Source organism: Cardiocondyla obscurior, linkage group LG02 (assembly GCF_019399895.1).
Source record: "Cardiocondyla obscurior isolate alpha-2009 linkage group LG02, Cobs3.1, whole genome shotgun sequence".
NCBI classification, from domain to species: Eukaryota; Metazoa; Arthropoda; class Insecta; order Hymenoptera; family Formicidae; genus Cardiocondyla; species Cardiocondyla obscurior.
The window spans coordinates 10,021,933-10,045,501 of record NC_091865.1 but is presented as its reverse complement, the minus strand read 5'-3'; the positions used below and the strand labels follow the sequence as shown (position 1 = coordinate 10,045,501).

General features: G+C 41.8%; 1 protein-coding gene and 1 long non-coding RNA gene across 7 annotated transcripts in view; one reads left to right on the top strand and one right to left on the bottom strand.

Annotated features, from left to right (window-relative positions):
* The window catches only part of LOC139111085 (nuclear pore complex protein DDB_G0274915), a 112,948-nt gene extending 109,624 nt beyond the window's left edge, over window positions 1-3,324 (bottom strand). The window contains exons 1-7 of one of the 3 annotated variants that reach the window (XM_070671164.1): window positions 3,227-3,324; window positions 2,168-2,417; window positions 1,910-2,000; window positions 1,429-1,709; window positions 852-1,180; window positions 407-722; window positions 81-122 (exon numbers count right to left, since the gene is read on the bottom strand). The gene's annotated coding sequence lies outside the window, so the exon portion shown is untranslated. Of the gene's footprint in view, window positions 1-80; window positions 123-406; window positions 1,181-1,428; window positions 1,710-1,909; window positions 2,001-2,167; window positions 2,418-3,226 lie in introns of all 3 variants that reach the window. The other 2 variants (XM_070671157.1, XM_070671175.1) reach the window with 2 other exon arrangements.
* Window positions 2,817-10,149, top strand: LOC139111214 (uncharacterized). 4 transcript variants are annotated; one of them, XR_011547164.1, is made up of 7 exons: window positions 2,817-3,045; window positions 3,119-3,616; window positions 3,699-3,828; window positions 4,029-4,333; window positions 4,474-4,572; window positions 5,297-5,526; window positions 8,144-10,149. It is a non-coding gene; the product is annotated as an uncharacterized lncRNA (long non-coding RNA). The 4 variants fall into 4 exon arrangements; XR_011547178.1 differs by lacking the exon at window positions 4,474-4,572 and having other exon boundaries at window positions 2,819-3,045; window positions 3,119-3,296; window positions 3,393-3,616; XR_011547163.1 differs by lacking the exon at window positions 4,474-4,572 and having other exon boundaries at window positions 2,821-3,045.
* The last annotated feature ends 13,420 nt before the right edge of the window (window positions 10,150-23,569 follow it).

Sequence of the window (23,569 nt, the reverse complement as noted above, 5' to 3'; positions counted from 1 at the left end):
ATCTAATATAATAATTTTTTTTTTGTTTTAATATACACCCACCCGCATTGTTAGCATATAAAAAAGTATTCTTGACTCACCGGTCTGATGTGAAGCGGCGGAGTTCTGCAGTTATGATGAATCTGTAACAAAGAGTTAAAAAATTTAATTGTAGAGACGCTTGAAATAATATTCACAGTTAAAAAAGAATTATGTGCTTTTAATTAATTGTTCTATTAAAAATTTAAAAATGAAGTTATCTATTATCAAAGTAAGATATCAAAGAGATTAAATTTTTCTGAAATTATAATAAAATTTTGTTTTTACTAATCATTAAACTTTATTAATTCTAATTTTTATTGAAAGGAGAATGTGATCAAAATAAATTATAAAAAATTAATCATTTTAATTAAGAAATGATGTTTACCCAAGCGTTGCTCCGCCGGGGCAGGATGCCTCTCCAAGGCCTCCTCCTCCACTCAGATGGGACGTGTCGAGCCATCTTTCCGCGCACGAGAAACTCGCGTAAATCGCGACCGGGAATTTACAATCGCGAGAATTTATCAAAAAATTAATCACTTAAAATCTTCGCACGAGATTGTACGCCACTCCCGTTTTTGAATATCGAATAGCCAAAACCGACCGATTATTAAACAACATTCGCGAAAATACGCCCGACGAACTAGCTACAGTTCGTTTCTTTACTTGCATCGGCGGCGAGAATATGCTACACAATGGATGATCTGAAACATACAAATAAAAAGATTAAATGAAGGAGCGTTCGACACAATATTGACTGTTAAATAAAAAGTAATTTTTACGCACGTAGCAAGAAAACGTTAATTTAATGGCAATAAAAAAATAATCTTTACCCTGGGGCTGCTCCGCTGGGACAGGATGCCTTTCCGAGGCCTCCTCCTCCACTCAGAACATCAGGGATGTGGAGTCGTACTTCCTTCTTCGCATAGGATACTCACGCAAGTCGCGACCGTGAATTTACAATCGCGGGAGATGATCAAAACCTAATCATTTATAACCTTCGCGCGAGAACGTCCGGCACTCCCGTTTTTGATCATCGAATAGACAAAAACGACCGAATACTAAACGACATTCGCGAAAATACGGCCGACGAACTGGCTACAGTTCGTATAGTAGTCATTACTACGGCGACGAAGGTGCGTTGGCTTTTCCGCATTCGTATCTAAACAGAGAAAAAGACATTATTAGTACAGAATAGAAAATCAGGTGATAAATGCGGAATAAGAACGTATGGATAGATCACGAGAAATTAACATTGCTCCATTATGATTCATTTTAAGTACTTCGTACAAAGTATTTGCTTCTAAAATACTCTGTGAGTACAGATCATTGATTGTAGAAGCTATATTACATTAACCGAGACGTATGACTGTATTCAAGAACGATTTACTTATCGACGAACCAACTTACCACGTGCGTACGGGCTCCGCTACTTCCGCTAGGCCTGCGTGCTATCTGTTCGCCTTCCGACTAGTGAATGCGGAGCGTGGTGGGGGAACATAGCGCGTGATCCTAGCCGCCCGGCCAGCGACCGACCTTGTTGATGTTTTTCCGACAAAAACATTTAAGTCGAATAGTACATTGAATACTAAATCGCATATTTAGATAATATTCTTTCGACGAACTTGTAGTGGGTGAATATCGTGGTATTTTACTCTATCGAATCAATCACTTGTTGTTCACGCAATTAACTGAAAAAAATAAATATAATTAATAAATGAATGTATATCCGAATCGTATTTAAAGGAATACAAATTGTTTAAAGCGTTATAAGGAGGAATGCGTCTTTAGTTATCGACAAAAATTGTTCACTACTAGTCAACGAAAAAAGTTATTTTTACGAACGTAGCAAAAGCGTATAAATTTAATGAATATAAAAAATTATCCTTACTTTGAGGTCGCTCTGTCGAACCAGAAGACCTCTTCTCCTCCTTCTCTTCGGATGTCGGGCCGTATCTACTTTCCTCGCAAAATATTTTCACCTAAACAGAAAAACAAAATTTACATGAACACGATACTTGAAATATTCCATACTGCGACGAGATTATGCGCGTGGAAGGAATTATCTTCATTATATAAAACCAAATCATCGATATATAATAAAAATTCAAAGGTAAAACATAAGAAATACAAATTAATATGCAATTACATTAAGTATTGTGTCGACGTGCTCGTGATTAATTTTCACCCAAAAATCGTTGATTGCAGAAGTTGATTTGCATCGGCCGACGTCTTTGTTCGTCGAATAATTACTTTCTGATGCTCCGCGACGTCCTCGGCTACTGGCAAGTTACGATCGAAGCGACAAAGTGTCGATGATGAGGGGGGGGCAGGGGGGAGATCACGTACGCCGCTTGCTCGCCGTCCTGTGGGTACCTTGATCAGCCGCCGCGATTCTACTGCGTTATAAAAGAATACATATAATTATTTCTGAAAGCTCCGCAACGCACTTGACTGCCGGCAAGCGAATATTAAAGTGACGACGCGACGATAATGGTCGAGTCGCATACGCCACCCGTACGCTAATTTTCGCGCGTCCATCTCGCGCGCTATGCGCTTCGCGCGTTAAAGTAATTTACGTATATCAATTATCATATTGAATATTACAAATATTTATACGTTACAAGCTTGCAGCCGGTGGATGCGTCGAAACATTCGTCGATTACGTCGGTTACAGCCCGCTTCGTCCAAGTTCCCGGATAAACGAGTCGGCCATTCAATAGTGCCACCAAATTTTCCGCCGGACGCGACACCTCCGGTGCCACCGCGAGTACCGCGACGCGTCGCGAGAACACACTAGTGGTAGTACTGAGTTAAAGGCTGTTTCATTCGATACGGGCTTAAGTAAAATTTCTATCGATACGAATATCTTCGATCTCGCTCATCTTGCTCTTTATCTTTTTCTAGTTCTAACTAAAACAAGAGCAAGCTGTGCTGAGATCGAAGTTGATTTAGATTACAGAAGTAGCCCTTACTCAATCATTTGTTACTCAAGCAGAACAGTCTAAAGAGAGGAATATAATTGAGGTGTGAAAATATACGTTCATCAAAAATTACCGTAGAGACTTGAGAAGCACTCACGAATATTCTCCGCATACAGATGACCGATCGCGGATGTGATGTCGCGGCCCATCGCTTTCTTTATCGAATACGACTGATTTTAAGTACGCGCAGGAGCTCTGATTTTGGGTGCCATGTATGTACTTACTTGAAGTGCGACGGCCAAGTGCCAAGACTATCAACATAACCACGCAGCGGCGTACGATGCGACGAGTGAGGTAAGCCCAGTCACATACAGTTACTCATGCATGTATCAGACGTTCGTATGCATCCTGGAAGGCAAATATAGCGTGTGCTTCGACGACGGCGGCTAGCGTACGTGATGTTGCTGCGGTGTACGTCGAATTTCACACAGTGCACAGTACATGTATCAGAGCGTTGGTTGCCAAGGTCTACGTGCGCGCGCCACTATTACTCTCTCCTCTACTCAGAGGCCGAAGGAAGGAATAGAGAGAGAAGAAGAGAGAGAGAGAGAGAAGTCATGTACGCCAGCCGCAGTAATTGCTATATCTGTCCTTAACGCCGGATTTACACTACTGTAACGTATTACATTGTGTAACGTATGTACGTAACACAACGTATTGTTTTTTCTCTCCCACTACTTAACCTATCTGTTACAGATTATTAAGAAAAATATTGCGGAACCGTGATCGATTTGAACGTTTATTTTATTTAACACGTACGAGTCGAGGCTTGAGCGAAACAAAAGGAGCTGTCTAACTCGCGAGGTTGTAAGTTAATTGTTGTATGGTACGTAATTCGTAATATTCATTGGCATTGGCACTATCTGCTTATACCAAGCAAAAAAAATTTAGAATGTACTACTTTATTATAAAATGCCACTTTATTTTTTGTAATATAGAACTTTTATGTTAGAATATAAAAAAATGGTAAAGTGCATAGTCATAAGCTTGTAAAATTCAAATATATTTATTACTTCTTTCTTTCAGTGGCATTATGTAAGCCTATTAGGAAGACACAGGATATTCGTAAAAGGGGTACAGACAACGTTTGAGGAATGCCGAAAGCGAGGAGAACAGGGAGGTCAACCAGCGGCAGAAGCTAAGCAGCAAAGAAGGGAAACCAGAAGCTCGATGAGACCCAGGTTTTAATTAGTTGAAACCGACATGCCGAACTATCGACAGAATTGATGATGTTACAGATATGAACGTGCTCTTCTCTGCAACTTCGTTTAGTTCAAAATACCCTTGTCAGCTTATATCATGTCTTCATATGCAATAACCATTTGCAGTAGGTATGTACATGAACTCCTTACATATCTATATTATACATATATTCATAAGATGGAATTATGCAGCATGCAATTAATTATTTAAGATTGCTTTTTTTTCTGCAAACATGTTTAATCATGCTTTATGTTGCATGCATTTTCAGGAAATGTACACAGCACATAATATTTCAGCTATTAATCATTTTAATACAAATAACTGTTGAATTGCTGAGTGTAATAACATGAATCTATTTTGCAAAGTGGTAAGTTACAGATTTTGCAAGTTAAACGCATCAGAATTGTAAAAAACATGCTGTGAGAGTTTTGCTTTTAATTCGAGCAACTTGTGTGGGAGATATTATGTAGCAGGCGCATAATCTTGGGGCAAGTAAACAAGCAGCGGATGAGAACCTCTGGGTCGTTTACAATTAAGCAATGTAACCGAGTCGCAGACGCGTGGAGCGTCGTGTGTGGTCCCAGGGCTCCGGTCCCACCTCTCTCTGTCCACTCTTTCCACTGTAGTACCGCCACTCCGTGGCGATGTCCCCTCCACTTAGAGGTTCTCTTCGGCTGCTCGTTTTCTCCTTTTTGCTCTCTTTCCCCTTTGCTCACCCTGTTCACCACGACTCTTCACGTTCTACGCTCGACCCGAAGATGGTGACTCATCTACCTATTGGCTACTACGACCGCTTGGGAATTCCGCGTCGTTGATCGTTCCCGACTGTCATAACTGAATTTTTAGACAGAACGTTATACTATACTTTGATTAAAAAAAACTTTACAAAAACTCTCTTCTCGTTAAAAGTAAAAAGGCTTGTTTATGAAAATGCAATAGTTTATTTGTAAAAAAGTGTAAAGCTTTGTAGTTCGTTTTAAAGTAACAAAAATATTTTTTTAATTCATAAAAGTGTATTACTTTGTTACAAAATGTCACTGCTGGTGAGGATATGGTTATCTTTAATTAAAATTTTTTTTCTCTTGTTATAGGACTCCTCAAAGTGTAAAGTAACAGGTTCCGCTATACGATAGAGCTGTGACGTGTGAAAAAGTCCACGAGAAGACGTGTTTGGAGTCGACTTGTTTGAAGGCGCGGATGCGTTAAGTTTGACATGACACTATGAAACTAAATACGGATCGTCGGGCCCATCGAGATTCTCTACGATTTAAAAAGTGTCACGAACCATTCTATGTCACAGGACCTTCTCACTTAATTTTCGGTAAGATTAATCTTACAGTCCAGATCAATAGCAGGGCAATATCGATTTACAGACTTTCTATTATATCCACGCCATATTAGGTTCTAATTAAATCGCATTAAAATGAGGTATCACCATTAGTTTTCATTGAAAAATGAAACAAATGGATGTTCGTAGATATTTCTTTTACGCTTGTAATATTAATGTTACGAAAAAGATTTTATTATTTTAAATTGAACTAAAGATGTTCTTTTTTGCTTTAGTTTCTTGTGCAAAATTGACGTTTAGTTGCTTCAAAAGCGAAATATAGATTTTACGTTGACGGTCTTGCGAATAGTATCCTTTGCGCACCCCTTGCTCGTTCGCTCCCTGTAATGTTCTGCACGGTTAATGAAGAGTTCGCCATGTCCCGGGATGGCAGCTGACGTTGCATTCATGCATGAGAGCGGCGTGTCCCAGTCATTTGGCCACTCGTGCGACTAAAAACAAGGCAAATGCGCAAGTTTTGTCCCATCGATGTCGGGGTAAAGCGTCTTCCATGGGAACTCGAGCCAGAAGAAAATTTCGGAAAGGGGGACCGCGCGACCGTTGGCCCACACATCGTGTTGTCGGAACATGCGGATTGAGCCATTAAAGCCTGGTTGAGGCCTCTTTCGAGGAAATTCGCGAGACAGAGAGTTCATTATTACCGCCATGGCGCGTCTGAGATCACGCGTTAAGCAGTCTGCACTGGAATATAAAGACAGAAACGTAGGAGTATTTTTAAAATAACTTTGAAATTATTACTGTAATTATCATTCCATTTACGTATAATCTACATTTCTTGCAATATCAATTTTTTAATAGTATGTAGAAACGTGATCTCTCTCGTTGTTATAATAATAATATCAAAAATTGAGTCGCATAATTTCTCTATCTTGTCGCATCGGACGTATCGATAATCATTGTTGAAATCCTCATTTTGTATCTCCTACAAAGCCGAGCATCAGTACTAAGAGATCGCGAAAAATGTAAATTTTCCCGTGGAAAAAAATTAATAAAAGCAGCGCGGAGATCGGCGATCATCACGCGCGAAAGCCCCTCCCTCCCCCGCTTTCACTCTTTCAAAGAGATAATTTATTGGTCAATCAAAATGACGCATGGAGGTATAAGGTGACACGTCAGCGTACACGACTGACCATTAATTTTAATGCTCGTCAGCATCAGATCCTCCGACGGTGCTTTCCAAGTTCTCTCATCCCGCTCCCTTCCCGCCCATCGACGGCGAGTGCGTATCCATCGGCATCGGCTACCGTAGGACTAATGCTCCGTTCGCCAACGACAATCATCCTCGGAGATCTCTTCGGTCGCTCCGATCTCTCACGGTCGCCACGAATGATTATCCTTCTCTTAATCCCGGCATCGCCGGCGTGAACGCTGCGTCGCGCCGCGCTGAGGACGACCAGGTGAGGTATAATGCCGCCCGGGAAAAAGAACCGTGCCGCTGAGATACGATCGTTTCGAGGCTGCCGTGACCGGTCGACACCCGGGATATATCGGGGTTGCGCGCTAAGAACGCGTCGAGAGGAATGCGAATGCGAGCGCGGCGTTTCGATTGATAACGCGGTGCTCTTATCGCCGTATCTACCATTACGCATTAGCCGCCCGTTCGCGGAGGTCGATCGATCAGTCGTAGATTTTGCCACGGCCCGTCCCACGACTACGGCCACCACTGTTCAGTTAACGATTATCGGCGTGTTAGCAGACGTACATGAGATAGATAGTGAGGAAGGGTATCGGCTATTGCGATAATTAATGTGGGAGTATCCTATCGTTTTACTCTCTGCCGTTTAAATTCGCGTGTACACGTAAATTTTCGAAGTAACATTACTTCGAGATAACCGGTTATTAATAAGTGGCTAAGTTCATTAATTAAGTAATCTTTAATAATCATCTCGGAGATATTGCACCTTCCACACAGTCGCCTTATTGAGCAGCAGGGAAGCAATGAAACTCGTTTACCACTCTCATAAGAGAAATAGACTCGTTAACGCCTTCAACTTCCCGTTCATCAGTTCTGAGAAGGCCAGACACATACTTTCGTACAGAAACGGCAGGAAGTACGGCGATATTTAGATAATGATCCCTGCGTTTTCTTATCTATCGAGCAACCGGGTTAAAAAAAACGCTACGATGCAACTTCGCCGGAAATAAGGTTTATCGTCTTCGTATTTGCAATTGAATATTACAGTTTATAAATTATCGTTTACTGGACAAAATCAATTCTACGATTCTTCAAAGATACACGATCTAAACTTTAGTTATTAATTATAAAATTTGTTGATAGTAGAGGACCCATTGATCACGCATTGATAAATAATACAGTTCTGACATTGCGTCGCGTCGGGAAACGTTTATTTTAGGCTGATATCGCCTCGTGAAATATTCAAGAATAAACGAAAAATCGACGAACCAATGACAAAGTTAAGACCAACGAGACGGGAACATTATACGAACTTGAGTTCCCTTCTCTCTCGTTCACGAGGAATACACACGGTTCTTCGAGAACGCCAAACGGGTCGGCCAGGGTTAATGTCTGCGTACCCCCTCACGTGCATCTACTTTTCTCTTGGTTGTATCTCATTTATAAATATTTCAGGACAAAGGAGCGGGAACGATCGCCTTTATGGATCTGGCCGCTGGCGTGGTGTTCGACCCCCTTCCTCTGCACCCTGACGTCCAAAGAGGCATCACCGGACGTACGGACAGACAGAAGCGCGAGTCTGTCAAGTACCGCGATTCTAATCTGACAGCGACGTATTGGGCCCCGTTGACCACTGGCGAGGTCCGAAGGGTCGGCCGATCAGTCGTCGTACATATTCCGACGATTATTAGTCTTAACTGACACAACTGGCATAGATTTCCATGTATGCATTTCCGAACGCGGTCGATTTTAGCATTTTGTCACGAAATTTGAATCAACATAAATCGAGAAAAGTCAAAGGCGACGACTAAATTATTTATATTTTTCTTCGATGTCGTAGAGCTTCTCGAATGAGAGAACTGCTTGTGCAAGAAAAACAAAACACTCTTGACGTGAAACACTTTCCTTCATTAATATAAAACGTGAGCGAATGAAAGCAGAATTAATGGTACCGTCGTGTGTGGCTGAATGTGATAAAAAGTACATGTTATCGCTTGATTTTTAAGATTCCGATTGCTAGCTTGCAGGTTTTAGCGACTTTCTTTATTTTAGAATTAATAATGGGTGAGCATTTGTATTTTACGTCTTAAGGAAACTTGACTGGGTCAAGATCAATATCGTTACACCTAATCGTCATAACGTTAAAGAGAGCCATTTCTTGGACGAGGGTATAACGGAAGTCTAGTCGAAAGTGGCTATCGTCGATTATTCGTCATGTCAGTCCTTCCACTCCGCCGTAGCTTGTACGTTAATGTTACCTATTACTTATCAGACTCCTCTTTTGACAGCAGCGTTCGAGTTTCGATATTCCCTCGGATATCTTTGCTTTTCAACCTTCGAATGACAAAGAACGTTGCGTTCAATTAATTCTGCGATAAATTTTAAACTTTGTTCAATTTCGTTTAGTTTATTCCGTAAAATAGTGCATTATATTAAATTACTTTTGCAAAAATAAAAAAAAAGGGAAGGGTTGAAAAAATTTAATTCTGTTTTACTAGTGTCGCGTTGTTTTCTAGGGGAATAAAACAAAATCCCATGTTTCCTGTAATAAAAAGATACGAAAGGGAACAGTATGCAATTTTGCGTGGCTAGCAATAGTGAAGTTAAGTGAAGTATAACTCGCGTTAAGCGACTCACTCGCGATCGGCGTAATCCCACATACGCAACGCGTTTACGATATAACGTAGGCGTGGCTGGCTTGATATCAACGATGGCCACCTTTCGACTGTAAATCAATCGATATCACGGCTGCAGGAGGGGCTTTTCATGGGGCTCGCACGATGCTTGAAACGAGTCGGGGGTGGAAAGCATGCGCCAAATGCTGAATGCGAATCGACCCGCCCCGCCACTTTCATCCGTATAGAGATCGTCTCGGCCATCGTTCTCGCTTTCTGTTGCAAGGTGCTGATAATTCTCGAAAAGTAAAAGAAAAAAATAGCACTCTAAAAATTGTGGAAATTTTATATAACTTTCAGAATTTGAAGATTCAATAGAAGTTTTTTTTTTTTTATTAAACTTAATATTATTTAAACGTAATTCGTTTTCCGCTCCGGTGACGCAACAACTTATTTGCCCGTTATAGTGATCGATCGTGACATGTCTCGCGGATGACATGTCGTCATGTCGTAATTCATTAATCGGGTTCTCGATACCGTACAGCTGTCGATGTCTGTCGTAGATAATGCTTTATTCGAGCAAACGTTTCACATGAGTGGAAAAAAAAGAAAAAAAGATAGGTGTTGACAAAATAAATCATGCCTATTGGCTCGATAATGGGAATATTTAATTTGAATTTAAATAATCTTACAGGTATCAGTTGTCGCGTTCGTATGCGCTCGCTACACTTCATATACGTAAATAAATAGCTAAGTTACATTTTAAACAGTCTATCGAGATAACGCCGTCGCTAAATGGTAAATTATGTACACGTTGCTTCGTAATTACATAATAATTACAACACACTTATACGTAGCTCATTTCTATTTATTTTTCTTTTTATTATGTATAATCTTCTATTGCACGTCGCAATCACTCCGGTTTTCCGCAATATATAATATCTTACATTTTTACAATAAATTAACGAAAAGTCTGTACTTTTTACTCGGCCGATTTTTCTTTATGTAGCTCCTGTAAATTTTCGAGTAAATAATCTTGCCGGAAAAATTACAAAAAAAAATGGCACACGTTAATCTTCTTCGTAAAGAACTAATCACTGCGTGCCATCGTATGACACGCGAACTAAATACATATTTTGTTTTTTTTTTTTTTTTTTTTTTTTGATAAACGCGATTTACGAGGAAATATTTGTTAGCATTATGTATTAGGAAAATTTATTTCTCTTTTTCCAACGAAATACGGCAATGCTTTATGTAAAACATCTTAGGAAAGTCGCTAGTTCTTCTAAGGTAGTTTATATCACCGATTGCTCTTCGTTTACAAAATCTGCTTGATTTGTGGTCGTACTTGCGGTATGGAAACCTGTTCTAACGTTTATCTCTTCCCAAAGCAATGGCAAAGAACAGCGATCGTAACTTGGTAGTAATCTCGAAAAAAAAAAACTCACTTTTTGTTCAGTTACGTCGAATAAGGTCGAACGACATTCTTCAATCTGTTCTATCGGAAGCTCTAATTACAAGACAAGAATTCTTCATTTTGACTTTGTCTAACGAGTTGTACTAATACGTCTAGCGAAATAAATATTCCAGTCTTTCATTTTAAGGAAGGAAAATAACAGACCGTTGACTCTGGTCCGCTTTCGAATATTTTTTTAGTATCTTTTTGGCCTGATAATATAACCTTCTTGAAAATAATATATTATATAGTTATGTTCCTTTTTTTAAAATAATACATAAAAATTTATACTCCGTGCTTTGGTTGATACATATTTTCTTTTTATCAGTAAAACTAGAAAAATTTTAAATATAACAAAAAAAAATTGTTATTTTTAATTCTAGTATTAAATGTTTTTAATCGTATTGGAAAAACTGTTCACTAAGTAATCTGGTATTTTCAAATTCTATTCACTCTTAACAATTTCCCTGAAAAAATTTTTAAGAATTAAAATCGAATAAAGCATGATTCAACCTTCGCTTGTATAGTTTCTTTGGAGTCAGATATGAAATTCAAGAATCAAAGTAGCAAACTTTATATTTTGCCGGGCGTTTATTTAAGTTTGCAATCGTCATTTCGCTTGAAGTTCCGCGGCCTGTTCTTCTTCCTCTTTAGTAAGCGGCACCGTCGAATGATTGTAGAGCCCTTGCGCCATTAATTGGAGTGCCAAAGGATTTTTCTGGCCGCTGGCCTTTTTGATTTTTGCCCGCTTGTTCTGGAACCAGATCTTGATCTGCGCCTCGTTTAGTCCCAAATCCCTCGAGAGCTGCTGCCTCCGTCTTTCCGTCAGGTATCGGTTCTCTGCGAATTCCCTCTTCAGTCTCGCTAACTGTTCACCACTGAACGCGGTTCTGGGACGTTTCTCTTCGGGGGTGCCACCGCCGCGCCCGTCTGTCCTCTTCACTCTTCTCGTACGTGGACCTGGAACACGGGATGGTTCTAGCATTAACTCGTATCTGTCAATATGTCCATCCAAAAATATCTCTGTAGTATTACTTACAAAATATCACGTTGAAAAAAAAAAAAGAAAAATATTTGAAATCTCTCAGCTACAAAGCTTTGGTTTCTTTTTAGCGCATTTCTCAATTGTTATTGCATATTAGAGTAGACTTGCATAGGTGACGCGTAAGACAAGTTTTAGACAACGGTTCGCAACAGTGTTCCGCGAGGTAACATTGATTCAGCAAGTTTACACGCCGATAAATCTGAGAAATTAACGAACCACCGCGGTCGGCAAGTTTTACGGCATATTTTATTGTCTAAGCCTGTCTCAAGTGTCTTCCTCTCCGTCGTAGCAAGTCTATGTTTGGTTAAGTGTGAGTGTTTTCTATAACAAGCCAGTTAGTTGGGAGGAGTTGTGCGAGGTCGGAAAGTTCGTCGATGGAATAAATGTCCAGCTGAAAGAATCATCCTACCAACGAAGTAAATCCTTCCGTCGGATCCTACTTGCTTTATCGCGCTTGCGGATGCGTTTGCGTGAAATCGCCATAACGTCGGCGAACCTAGCTGCGGCAGTTTTATCATAAATCAAACGCATTATTATTACCGCCGTGGCACGTAGCGCATCTCGTGCTACCGCGCTTCGAAGTTACTACTCGCGGACGCGTTTCTGTTGTGTCGACATAGATCCATTCAACTTCGCATAAAATTTCGAAAACCAGATAACAGGCAAGAGAGATAAATTTAATATAGCGAGTGCATTTTATTTTTACGCGAAAAAAAAAATAGTAATTTCTTGATACGAGGGAACATTTTGAATTTGATGAAAAGTGAAAAGTTTGTTGACATCGAAGCTTTCACGCGTGCAAGAACGACGTACGGCACGTCGTTTCACCAAATAAGGGCCGCGTTACATGATCTTAGGTTCGCTTTTCCTTGCGTGACTGTTTTCTCCTGTGTGATTCCCGCATGTAATTCCCAGCTAATAATTCATGGGATAAACATTGTGCGCCACCCAATGCGGCACGAATGCACCACGTTTATACGCGCGCAGCACCGGCAACTGTAATTGCGTATAAATCAAATCATAACGATCAACACCGGTGTTATCGGTCGGTCCGATCACTTGAATATTCCATGAAAATTTCGAGACTACCTCGCAATAATCAGTTTGCGCCGTGCACGTCGTTTCCAAGCAAGAAATCATGGGGAGGAAATAAAGCGCGTAGATCGATGGCTCTGAATGATTTTAGCTGATGTCATCATATAACTCTGAGCCCTCGTTCATATCGCGCGTCGCGTTTATCAAAGTTAATAAACTTGAATATTTCGAAAGGAAATAATATATTAATATTATATTAATTAATTAATTATAATAATAAATAATTAATAATATATTATATTAATATATTGAAATATTGATTTTGCTCAATTACTTTCAAAATAAAAATAATATCAGTGCGTATGAAGGAAAAAGAGGCGCGTAAGAAACAATTGTTCATTGAGAAAGCTCGCGCTTGGTGTATCGGAGTGTTGGCTAGTTGGGCAAAACGCATACCATCCCTGGCAGTTTTCTTCTCCGGAATGACTGAGGTAAGTAACAGTCGGCAGTCTAATTACTTAAGCGAGGCAGTCTCGCAGTGAAGCGTAGGAAACGCGCGCGCCAGGAGAAGAGCACCCTAGACTCCTTCCGCTTCTCATTCTCGCCCTTCGCACTTACGGTAATCCCTCTCCAAAGACTCGAGGGTAAAACCAATAATGCTAAGGCGCTCTTCTCTCAGCGGAGTACAACCCCAAAAGTACCTCTGTTGGAATACCCGGCGACGTGCGGCCTCGGAGAAACACTAATTTCCTTGTCCCGCTCTTAGAGATAGACGTCAGCTCGTAGCTCGGTCTGTCAGTTTAATTGCATTTTTTTTTTTTTCCGCACAATCGTACACGCGCCGGAGCACACGCGCGCGGACACGACACGACACGACATTTACATTGCTAATCAGTTACGGGGAAACGCGCCGAGTGATTTAAACAAACATTACTGATTAGTCATTTGCATATATATAACTTTATTATAAAATGTGAGACAGGGCTTGATCTTTTGGCATCGCGAGGGTAAAAAAAAAAAAATAAGACAGTATATCGCTCCAGTTCACGCAACGCGCATCGATACAAAGGAATAAAGTTATAAGGCCGCTTGTCTATCGGCGATAGACCACACTACTAATTTTCTCGTTCTATTCCTGAGATAGATGTCAGCTACTGGCCTCCAGTTTCTCCTTCGGGCTATTTTCGCGTAACGAATAGCAGCCGCTATTCTAGCAATCGCCCTTTCAGCCTGCTACTCGACTTGCCCGTCACGTTGCTTTTAATTACGTCCGTATCGGCAGAAACGCGAAGGAGAGGCGCAGCGGAGAATAAAAAGAGCGAGCGATGTCTAGAATTCGTTAAAAATGATCTGTAAATTAGTAGGATTCCGCGCGGAGCAAATGACCGACGATCGTGTTCGGGGAGCGAATTGCGATTACTCCTCACGCACGTTACGCTACATTGAAATTGATATTTAGCGAAACGGTGCGATACATTTTGCGACAAATATATTCATCTCCCGATTCGTAGACAATCGTATACCTGAGAAACTTGAACGTAGAAAGCTGAACTGCAATTTTACTCGACAGAATTAGAAAGTACGAAAAACAATACGGCGGGAATACTTCGGAATTCGGTCGTAAACTAATAATAATCGTAAACCACTCAACGGGCGCAGCTTTCGCTCCGAGTCCTGCGCCTTTCTTCCTTCACCGTGGAGATCTGTACGTTTTAAACGCCGCTCGTGACGCGATAATTACAGCGTTTATGAACGAAGCTCTCCGTATAGAGCGTGTCAACGGCACAATGAGAGTCGGCAATCAGCCAGGATGATGCGCCCGGTTGAGTGAGAGAGAAAGAGAGATCTCTCGGTCAGCCGCGCTTCGGTTCTCGCTTTCAGATAGGTCATGTGCGATTAAACGCCCGTAGGTGAGGTAAGTCGCACAGCTGCAAACCGCATCGTTCTCGATACCAAGAGCAATCTACGTCGTTTGCCCAAGTGTCATACGGCTCGATCGTCTTTTTAAGTCACGCGCGAGCAATATCGCCGGCAAATATGGGACATCGCCGGAAGGGAAATTGACGAGAGCAGAGTCGAGAGCGCGTCGAAAATTGTTTCCGCGCAATTTATCGGAGCGATATCAGTACGAAATGATATCGAGTGACGCGGGCGCTTGATATACAAAGTTACTTGGATAAAGATCAGCGTAATTCGTTCGAAGCGTATTAGATATTCATAATCAAAGACGGTTTCTCTCTCTCTTTCTCCGCCCTTTTTCTCCTTTCCGGTTTAAATTTAATATTTAATTAATATGTTCCAGGCAAAGACGGTCTTCGCGATTTCCGAGATCGAGAATGACCTGGTGGAAGTACCGTCTTTGTCTGGACGTACTAATTAAATATTACAATTAAATCAAACGAGATTAACGAATAGATAGGCGCGGGGGAGGTGGGGTGAGGCGGGGGGGACAGGGTGAGAGCGAGCGCGAGCCTACGTGCCGCGCGCTAGGAATATTCCCCCACTACTCCCACTCTCGCTTTGTCCTTCTCCAGCGGTCGCGCGAAGCACACGTACGTACTACGCTCTCACAGCAACCGCGTGCTCGTGCCGAAATTAATACGTACTTGCGTTTAAAGAAAACCGCCCGACACGAGAACTATCTTCTCCTCTCTATTCTCTGTGTGAGGAGAGCACGTGTAATTACGTCTCCTTTCGTTAAAGTACGCACCACGCAGCGACCGCGTGTTCGTGCCGTGTCGGTCGTTCCGGGAGTTTCGCACAGTATTCGGACGTAATTTTTTGGCATATTTTAAACGCGAGTGCCGGACAGAAACGCACGAAAGTGATCAATATAATTTTCGTGATTGTAAAATTACGATCGGGGTGTTCGCGAGTTTCCAGTGCGCGGAAGGATGACTCGACACGTGCTACCTGAGAGGAGGAGGAGGCCCAGGAAGGGTATCCTGCACCAGCGGAGCAACCCAGGGGTAAGTAGTATCATATTTCCTTACGAATCACATTCCGAATTACATTCCGAATCTATATAATTTTGTCATTTTTCTGTTACAGATCAAGAGGAACTCCGCTGTTGTGCAGTGAGAAAAAGTGCCGCACGCCGATATTAGTAAAGATACGAACCGTAGCCGGTTCGTCGGTCGCGTCGGGAGTGCCGATAGTTTACGGACGTTTTTTTATACGATTATTTTTTACGGAAGTGCGCTCGCGAGGTTTCTAGTGCGCGGAAGGATGGCTCGACACGTCCCATCTGAGAGGATGAGCAGGCCCAGGAGGCATCCTGCATCGGCGGAGCAACTTATAAGTAAGCATGAATTTTTTAATATTAAATCTTAATTAAAAAAAAATTTGTACCTTTTTTTTTTATCAATCTTATTAATTTTCTGGCACGTCTACATTAATATTTTTCTTTTTATGTTACAGCCACCGGCAGAAATCAACAACTCCGCTGTATGCAGATTGGGTAAGCCTGTAACTTGTTTTCAGGAATTTCTCTTTACAGCAGTGTCGAAAAATAACGCGCGCAAGTGATTAATAAATTTCGCGAATATAAAATCACGGTCGCGTTCGCGAGTTTCTAGTGCGCGGAAGGAGGACTCGTCACGACGTCCGAACTGAGAGGAGGAGCAGGCCCGGGGGGCATCGTGCATCGGCGGAGCAACTTTTAGGTAAGCATAAATTTTTTTAAATTAAATCTCTATTAAAAGAAAACCTTGACTTTTTTTTTATTAATCTTATTAACTAACTGGCATATCTACATTAATATTTTTCTTTTTATGTTACAGTCACCGGCAGAACTCTTCAACTCCGCTGAAGCTCATGCAGATTAGTAAGTTGCATGATTTTTTTTTGCAGTGCACGCGAAGCGTGTGCATAATTTATTCTAGTTATATTTCAACGACGCGTGTTTAATTTAGATTTGTCGGGAAAAAAAGTGGCCTTTTTTTTATTTGCAGTCCCGTAATTGCGAGTGTAATTTCGGCAATTTTAGCTCGTTATTATTGTAGACAGGATGTTAAATAAGATGATTTATTGGTCATTTAAAAACGCGCAATGTCATAGACGCAAAGCCACGCGCAGTTTTAATTAAGAGAAGACAAATATCTCGCTCACCTTCGCAAAAATATTATCAGATTGTCCGGTAACGAATGCATTGCATTAACAACGTTGCAAAATTTATCACCGATAATTATGATATCCTCGTTAAAAGGCAGCGGGCTGATACGTTAATAGAATGATACGAAGAAAGAGAACGTCGTCGTTAAGTCGTTAAGGCCATTGCCTCGATGCAGTTGGCAAAGACGCACTTCATTTAATTTTCATCAATGTACCACACAAGCTCGATGACACTTTTAACCGCGCGAATAAAACGGCGATGCTCTTTAATACAATTATACCAAAATTAACTCCGAAAGTATAATTTCGTAAAAAAACAAAAACAAAATTAATTTTAACTTCTCGCTTTAATTTCGACATTCTAAAAATACTTCTAAGCGCCCTATAATTTGAGACGACTGAGTAATTTATAGAAAGTAACAAACTTAAAAAGCGTATGTAGAACGTGATACACTTGCGGCATATTAATGAAAGGGGCATCGAAATAAACGCAAAGATTAGCCGATCGAGAATCGTTCTCGTCGCGAGTCGGGATGGAATGATCAAGCGATCAACTGCGACTCGTGGACAGTTGCGAGAGCCAATCGACCTATCCTTTCCATGAATCTGATCGTTCCGTCCTTGTCCGGGTATGTGCGTCGGGATATGCAGGAACCAGTCGCGAGCGGAGCCGCTTGAGTTATGACTACGGCCATTACTTGGGACAAACGAGGCTAAGCGTGTCGACATGGAGCGGGCAGGTCTCCTCGATTCTCCCGAGTCATTCTCGACTCTTGAGAATTACGAGTGTTCTCTCTCTCTCTTTTTCTCTCTTTCTTTTTCCATCTCTTCCTTTCTCGAGTCGCGAGCCTTCAGCGCGCTTGCAGCATCCGATTGACAGTTTTAAGACCCAACGTTGACTCCACGTCGGCACTCGTTATCCAGGACGCGGATTCTGCATAGGCGCTTTATGTATTTCCGACGCTCGCCGCGGGCAGATATATGATATCGCGAATGGCATAACGATACCCTGTAACCCACATTTTCGATTTATGTCGTAAAGTTTTTGCGATTTACCGCCGTCTTCGCCGCGTGCGACAATGCCAATGGTATTTCAAAAGGCAGCCAAGATATAAAACGAAGCGCGACGAAGCAGATGGTTTATGATAGTTATATATCGTTCTAAGGAGGATACTCTAATTCTTTTTTCCAGATAAAAACATTTTCTATCAGATAAAATACGCACGTACAAAGAAAATAAATTAAAGTATAAAAAAAAGGGAAATCTTGAAAAATCAGTTAGTACGGCTAACTAGTACACGTTCCGAAATGTCCCGGAGAAAAAGTAGCGACTCTTCGATTAATCACGGTACTCGTCAATGTATTCTCAAAGCTGTAAATCAATTCACATTAACTTATTTACGTAATTACAAAGAAGTGCGAATCGCAAGGAGGTGAAAGTCGTCTTACGTTTCGATGACTCAATCTGATTGCAAACCACTGGACCACATCCATACGCGTCATTGAGATATCGATTTAACGCACATGCCAGCGATCGAGCTTACACAATAAGCGTATTAACGGCTTCGTTCAGAAAAGCTCACGTTCCCTGATGCCATTTCGTCATTAGTCTCGTCTAGCCCGAGTACGGCTTGTAGCCGCCGTGGGTCGTTACTTACTTCGTCCTGAGAACAAAAAAGAAAAAACATACCGATTAAAACTTTTGTCTTTCCAAACAACGTCATCAAATGCACATCTTACAATTATCCATTTGAATCTTTGTTCACACACGTAATTCGTAATTAGTAATATCTTATACATAAACATTGTTAATTGTTAGAGATAGATTTCAAGCATTGATATCGTTATCGTATAATTAAAGAACTCTAAAATATAAAATAATTGCTGATTAAACACGCGACTCTTATCGAAGTTTCAGCTTTTATCTCGTTGAACTGGCACGGTAAACGGTACTCTTAGCAAACGTTAAGGTTCTTTTTTTTTTTTTTTCTTTGTCTATTGGAGATTTTGTTATATAAATATCGCTTGTTACGCGCGGTTTCTTCCCGTCGTGGCCGGCTGGGCCTCTTATGAGGTCTTCGTTAAGGTGTTTCCGACTTAATTCATAGAACTGTACGAAAAGTAGCCGTTGGATCCGCGGCTATATCCATAACCATAAATAATGATCACTGATTGGTCACTCGTTATTGGCCGATCGTTACTCGAGTGTACGTGACTGCGTTTACGTTTCCACGGGTCGTTAACTCGTTTCCATTAAGGCGCGGTCTTGTCTACCTCTTTTCTTTTATCGCCATTTCTTTCCGTCCCTTTTCCTCGCATGCGTTTCTTTACCTCGGTTAACTATCATCCGATTTTAGACGCGCGGCATGTGTATCTTAAACATTACCGCGATTAAACGCCGTGTTGAACGCGACCGGTATTTCTCAAATGACTCTTCGGGCACAAAACAGTAAATACGTCACGTCCTCGAGCCTCCATATCCGTAGAAATACTTTCTGGCGCAATCGTTATTGTTACATAAGTCCATTAAAGCGGTAATTATGTTTTTCTTTCACGGCGGATTTAATGTCACGAATAATTGCTCAATAACTCAACTCCGAAAGATTTATTTAGAATTTCTAAAAGATCGAGATTTTATAGGAGATTATAGTCGTACATCTATTTTTCGTGACAGATTTAACGAAGTCGTTATTCAAAAGTTTGATTCCTTTAACATGTATATTTTAGAAGATTTATTAAGTTATACGTTTTACACGCGAAGGAAATGCCAAAAATATCAGACCCCCAATGTTTCAAGTTCGAGAGGATCTATCTTTCGGATATTAATTCTATCGCGATAATAAACATCAAAAACTACGAGCATAAGATATTTGCGAGTAATGTGTGGCTCGAAGAGACGATTAATAGCTTTATTGCATCCTACGTCGATGCGCAAGTACCGGTTTCGCCGCCTCTTTCTTATCCCTCGTATTTGCTTTCAATATTCCTCCGCCTGTCTAACATTGTCACCTATTCTCTCCGCGAAGCGATTAAGTACGTAATAAACAACAATCAATTTTACACGTTTCATTTTATTTTACGTCTTTAATACATCATGTAATCGATACAATTTTTCAAATTACATTTATTGACATCGCGTAAAAAAAAAAAAAAAAAAAAAAAAAAGAGATACGTTTCTCTACTTCGGAGAATCGCAGAGGAAAGAGTTTAGAAAGCGGGGGTCTGCGTTGGATTCCAATCGTCAATGTGGCGCAAAGCAGGAAGTATAATCCCCCGACGTCTCTTTCGTCATTTAGTTTTCGTGTAGCTTCGATGTTATCTCTACGAGAAAAGTCACTTCGCAAGGATCATTGCACTCGAACGCGCAGTCACGCTCGGGGTATTGCCGCACATCGCCGTCGTGTCTTATGTGTTGTAGGCGTGATCGGCGCTGTTGAGATCTATATCGGTTCATTATTATTACGTTACATATCAGGATTATATTGGTTTCCCTCCGATTAGGAGGCGGAGTGGTGTACATCGAGGCTCGGAGTTAACGCGCGGATAAACGTGCGAGACGTGCGACTTAGGCAAGCTGATTGTCGGCCAAACGAACCACCACGACGACGTGCACGTAGCTCGTTCAGCGCGGTGTTTACGCGGTCGTGTCGTTCAAGATGGCTGGCTATACAGCCGGCTGACCACGCGGCCGGCCGACCACGCGGCCGACCGACCACGCGGCTAGCGTCGCAGGTGACCTACGACAATCGCGCGACCTAAGGCAATCTCCGCGGCGGACAAGACTCGCGCGCGCTGGGTCCACATCGCCGCGTCGTGCATAATAGCTGACGCAGCGAGCGCTGTGGGTCTCTGCAATATTGTATCGAATATTTGTTACGCGATGAATCCGTACGAAGCGAATCATACATTTTTATAATATATTAATGCTTTATTTGCATTAATAAAAAAAATCTTTTGTTCTGTTTCGGACTAAAAAAAAAACTGAGAGTACTTCGACTTAAAATCCTCCGTCGGAAAAACATAAACGAGGTCGGCCCGCATTCGCTAATCAGAAAACGAACCCTGTCGTCGATTTAACGCCGCTTTTTTTCTTTTTTAATACAACACGACAAGTTGATTTATTTCGATACGCATAATTGACCTTTAAGGCCATCTTATGATTACTGATTTACGAAGCTATCATCTTACAAGGAAATAATTAACGTTTTCATTCGGTTTATAAGCGAAATATCGCAACTTGACGCTAAATAACCCTGTTCTATCTCTTGGATATTCTGATCGCCGACGTAATGACGATTAATTCAATTAAAAGCTAGACGCTTGAATTCGCATGGATTATATGAATTCAGGAGTGATTCGTGACTGATGCAACGCGCGAATGAATTACGATGCTGCTTAAATACCATTAATCAGTGAATTCGAGGTGAGAGGAATCTATTTGAAGCAGCCCAATTGCCGATGGCAATTAAAGCGTCTCGTAAAGCGACGTATGATCAATTTTGCCTTACGGCGGCGTTCGTACTTCTTTTCTATGGGGAGGGTAAAACGTTTTCACGTAACCGACCGTACGCACCGTCTACTGGTCCACGTCGGCGTGGATGCGAGCGTGCGTGCACCGACGCATAGAGTCGCTCGTTTAACCGCGATTTAACGACCGGCCGCGTTGCGCCGTACCGTCTCGCAGATACGCATCTCGTAATCGGATACAGCGCTAATGCTCGCGATCACTCGCGATCACGTAAGCCCCGCGGCGAGAGGCCAACATCGCGATCATGTCTTGCCGGGCGTAGAACGCCAAGTACTTTAGGCTTTGATCTGCCTCGTGACACAATCGGCGCATCGCCATCCCTTTCGGGATCTCAGTTTCGTAATCACGCTCGTGTTAAAGATTCAGCGTTTCGCGAGATATGCACGAACTTATTAGAGTTACTACTTTGTCGTAGGCGATACCTTATCTCGAGGCGTTGCGTTCGTGTTAGACAAAGATAAGGGCCTCACAGGGATAGCAAAGTAAAGACGTAAACCGTTTCGCACGGCGATTTCCTTTTGACGCGCGAAAGGTCGCGCGCGCTCAACACGCAACGCGCATTTCCGTGCGTTTCCACGTACACTCCACCGTGTATTTATTTCCGCGCGTGCATTGCACGTTTGTTCCACCTTATTTTCAAATGCACGACATTATCTCGGCTCGTTGAGCGCGACGGGATAAGCGCGCGCGCGTGAGGAACGCCGTGATTACCCGTGCGCTACCATAGATTATACATATACCTCCCGGCGATTTTGTCGACTGCGTTTGATATTTGACCGGCGAGATTCGTTCTAAAATAGGTAACATTAACACCGCTGACTGATTTATGGGAAACGATTAACCCGAAAGACTGCTTCCCTTCCCTATATCTTCGCGCCGCGTTCTCCCGTAATGCACCTCTTTACTTCTCACAATTATCCCAAGTCGTTCAAAGTGCACACTTGCCAAAGAGAAAATTGAAAATCTACATTTTCGACCCCTTGAATTATTTTGACTCGTTGAACAGATAACGAGTGTTAACGATTGCAGTTCTGAATTTGAACTTAAATCATATCAGTTATTTTTCTTTTTGTAAGGTAAGCCGCGATTAAGTATCCACGTTGCCGCTCCCATTCCGGACTGCTCGTAGATCTTTTCTCAATACATCAAACGGGCACTTTAACAAGCCCCTTAAACTCCTCTCTGTCCATCCAGGCTCGCTTCCCGGTTCGTGAATTTAGCAATTTGATTAAATCACACGGACGCGCGTTTCACTTTCCCTCGGCCGGGAGTTACGTTTATCTGATTGCCGGCCGAGTCAATACGACGAGAATGCGGCGCAATTAGTATCTCATTAGACAGCGCGACTGTTCTAATTCCTTAGTTTCGCATTAGAAACGTCACTCCGCCGTGGAAACGTAACGTGACGTTCCTTCGTGCCGCACTTCGGCTTCTCTCGGTTCACCCTTTCGCTCTATTACGTTCCCTCGGCTTCTCCAAGCATGTGGCGTGGAACTTGGTACGCACCAAAGTAAACTACCACACTCTGCCTCTCTTAGAGGGTGATTGACGCGAGCCGAGTCGGTGTCGACTCGGAACAGTTATCCATTTCAAAACGTTACCGAAACCGGCTGCCTTTCGCGACCCTTTAATATAACAATTCTTTAGTAATATAATATTAATATCATTGTAATTAACCGAGCGACATTTCGTGACTAGAATATATAAATTTGACGTCAAATCGCTTCGCAAAATATTTCCCATAAAAATATTGTACGATTTTAAATTATCATTGCACATGTTATAAAATTAAAATGCACGCCGCGATAGGCGACTTAACGGTTCTCTGATATAAAATTAAACTTATAAGCGACCAGCGCGAGAAAGGACCGCGAGAATAGGCACGGCTCTTTATCACTGTCTTCTCCCCGTCTTTCGACTCTCTTCTTCGTGAGCCACGTGCCCAGGAAGTTACCGTTTGCCGATGTAAACTATCGCGTTTGCTGAAGCGAACGGAACGAGGCCACGAGTGCGCTTGGCATTGTGTATAAGAGCGGCGAGTTGATATGAGATATGACTAGGGTAGACGAGCGGTGAGGACATGATGGAA